Here is a 3,920-nt window from a genome sequence, read left to right as displayed (position 1 = left end):
TGTTTGAAATCAGATGGGGAGATGATAGTGGGGGGACTGGTTAGAATCTCCTTGATAGCGAGGACCCATTTGGCAATTTAGACCCCATATAAACGTAAAGTCTGTGACCAGGACTGTAATTTATATGCAAATGTCAAAGGCTAAAAGGGTCTCTTAAGCCATAAAACCCCAAAGATCATGCATGATTCTACGCAGACGCTACAATTATTATGTAGTATAGATAATAGATTGGTACAGTATTGTAGTTGACAAGAAAATACCATTTCAGACTTTCTACTTTAAATTTCAAGTTTAATTCAATGTGGTACTTGCATATTTTTTTATAATTATTTGTGAAATTTATTGGCAATGTCTGAGTGAAAATTATTTCAACACAATTTTTTTTTTAGTTTGGTTGGGTCCCAAAGTCCACTTCACCACTACTAAAAATTTAATTTAGCATTTTTCCAAATTAATAAATTTTCTTTTTGACTTTTGTTTTTACTATAATTGTTTTCATTATATATTGTTATCAGCATAAACAGTTCTGTGAAAATCTGAAATGAAAAATGTATATTTCAGAAATTCTTTTAGTATTTGGTTTGTTTATCTTTAGCTTTTAATATGTTTTCATGAATACAAATGATATTATCAGCATGAAATTTTGAATGAAAAGATTAAATTAAAAATGTATATTTCAGTATTGTTTTAGTGTAACAACATTTTAGTGAAAAGTTAATAAAAATATATTTCAGGATTTTGTAGTATTTGGTTTGTCCATCTTTTTCATAAATACAGTTTTTTTCATTATAATTTCTATTATCAGTCTAAAATGTTATGTTTTAAATTGTACTTTTTAAAAAAAATAAAAACATCAGTATTTAATTTTTCCCCCTCTGCATGAAGCTGCATGAATGCCCTAAGTTTGTGTGAAACCTGATAGTCATGTTTTCCTAAAAGATAAAGATCATAAGCAAGAACATCTGACTGTCTGTAAAAAAAGTGATCTCACTACCTCTGTCCAGACATCCCTTAAAGAACAATAGACGAGTCTGAAAGTCAGTGTTTTGCATCTATGACAGTGTTTAGGTTTCCCCTCAGTCATACAGTGAGTTGTGCTGTTGGGAGTGCATTGTTATTCTCATCTCGATGGTGTTTACACCCCAGTGTTATAATTTCACGCATGATCACACACACGCATACACACATACACATGCTCTGATGCTTGGCCAAGTAGTGCTGGCTTTCCACAAGCAGCTGCTCTGTACTGCCACATCTGCTAAGAGCAAACAGAGAAGTGGTGAAAAATAGAATAATGTTCCTTTTTTCAAGACCACATACATTAGTTATTTCATCATTACTTTATTTTTCACAATATATATTTTCTCTATTTGACGCTGATATTGTAACAAATGTGTTTAGTCAAGTCAAGTTTAAAGGAAACATCGATTCACGTGATATTCTTTCACCTCTTGACCCATTACCTTTAAAGCAATGGTTTACCTATTACCAGGACAGCACATAAACCCGTCAATTTTTGAACTTTATGACTCTTATAAATCTGGCCATCTGCCTCCCCAGCCTTGAGTTTTCATGAGTGGTTCATTTCAGAGGGGAAAAGGCCTTCACAGTGGTATCATCATGCCCGCTCATGCCAACTGCTTTTCATAGGCTATTGGTTTCATAATAATGTACGTTGTAAATCTTATGAGATTATAACAGTTGTTTATCTGCCACTGTCTCCGAATTTATTACGTGCAGGCCGTAAGAGCCAAATGAAAACCGAAAACACAAAGAGGGAGGCAAACGGAGAGTAAAAACCAGTCTAATTATCTTCCTTTCAAGGCATCAGTTATGGCAGCTAAGCTTTATACCTCTTTGTGCATGGTGAATAACAGCAAATACTAGACACTTGTGTTTCTTTACACCATACTGCATGTGAAGGAGTGACAGCTTCTACATGTCAGTGGTTAAAGCCTCTTTTGAAAAGTTGGAGAATTTAGGAGTTTTAAATATCTTGGCTATTCTTCATTTTGGTTAAAACATGTGGAAGGAAAAACAGTTGCTTTTTTTGCAAGCATGCACACAACATTTAATACTTAATGTGATTTTTGTCAGGTTGTCAGCTCAGACTGGCACCGATGTATGAATTTCCAATCAGTCATATGTTTCTAATTCATTTAAAATGTTATACTAATGTTGTTTATGTTATTGTATATATTTGTATATAGTTGTATAACTATTGACCTAAATAAGAAATATTTCAACAAACCAAAAAATAAAAAACAAATACATTTGAACTACTTTATTTTATTCTATTCTATTCTGTTCTATTTTATTTTATTATTTACTTTTATTTTAAATGTATATTTTATAAATATTTTAAATATTTTATTAAAAATGTATTTGTAAAAATATTTCGATTTCTTGAAATAAACAGTTTTTTGAATTAACATACTGTATGTCAGCATATTAAATTAAAGTGTTGTTGTCCTTTTTTGTTGTGAAAAATTCAAACAGATTTGTTTAAAACCATTCATTTAAATGTAAACTATTGTTGTATTTTTGCAGTTCAGTAAATTATGTGGTTCAGTGCATGCATAAGATGATTGCCAGTCATTTTTATTTTTGTTTAATTTACATTTCGATTATTTATTTCATAGTATTATTTTATACCTTAGTAAATTATGTAGCTCAATCCAACTTAAATCAAATCTGCATGCATAAAATGCCTACATCAACGTCTATGAATTATTTTAGCTTTGCTTTCCTTTTCCATGTGTCAGACGCATGCTTGTTCTACAATATCACCTCTGTAAACAGTCTGTCCCAAAGGCTTGATGTGTGGTCATGCTATATGAATACAAATGTGCCCACTGCTATCGTCTACAAGCTGGTGATAATGAGAGCCCGGCTCCTGGGGGCACTTTGGTCACTCCAAACCTGGCAGTACTTTTGCTTTTCATTTGGTCCCCATTTCATTTGTAGGCCAGAAAGCTTTGTCCCCTAAAGCACAAGTGTCAGCAGACTGAGCCTGGAGAAAATCTATTCCATTTCCTTTTTGCCCTATCTTGACACAGAGCTCTTTATTTACAAAGTGAATTGCTGTAAAGCACCAGTGTAATAGGAATTTGTGTTGACATTAAATGCAGGAAACAGAAAGTAACATCTTATGAGATAAATAGGAACAAGTGGCTCAGACCGATCCTCAGGGTGGATAACAAGATGTATACTTTTTCCAGTCAGCCCTCATGTCATCTATAGAGGCAGTGAGGTGGCAACAGTGTTGAAGGTTTATAGGGTTATAGTGATGTGAATCGATACACAGAGTCAAACTTAATGACTAGCCTTCTTCATAGTGATGAATAGAGTGTCCACATGCAAATCAATGTGGATGAACAAGTGCACTCCTCATAAAAGATATGCACACACACACGCGTACATGCATGCACACCCTGCTCAAACACCATGGACATTTGTTGTCTTATCCTAGTGATGATGATTCATTACACTGGACACTGTTTGTTTGGCTCTGTAGCTTCTTTTTGTTTCTGTCCAATCAACAGCCAGTCCAAATAGTCATGGGTCATGTGTGATGTCCTACATAGCCATAAAACTGACCAGTAGGGTTATATTTTGGTGCTTTAAAGGCCTTTTAACAAAAGTGATAATAAATTACACATCAGTGTAAAAAATTTTTAGTTATTTAATCAGAAAAAGAAAGCAAAAATGCTACTAGCTACTACAAAAAAACTAGGTGAGTGGTTAAAAGTAGGTACGTTTTAATTTTACACGCACTGTAAAAAAATGAAATAATAATTTATAGGGTAAAACCCACAATTTTTAAATTTGATTTTGAATTGTAAAAGTTTTATTGTTTTAAAAGTAATTGTTTATTATTATTAGTAGTAGTAGTGGTGGTGGTGATTTATTCATTTTTT

Source organism: Sinocyclocheilus rhinocerous, unplaced genomic scaffold (genome assembly GCF_001515625.1).
Source record: "Sinocyclocheilus rhinocerous isolate Xijiao unplaced genomic scaffold, SAMN03320098_v1.1 scaffold222, whole genome shotgun sequence".
In the NCBI taxonomy this organism is placed as follows: domain Eukaryota; kingdom Metazoa; phylum Chordata; class Actinopteri; order Cypriniformes; family Cyprinidae; genus Sinocyclocheilus; species Sinocyclocheilus rhinocerous.
The sequence above is the reverse complement of the archived record's forward strand: the minus strand, read 5'-3'. Positions refer to the sequence as shown.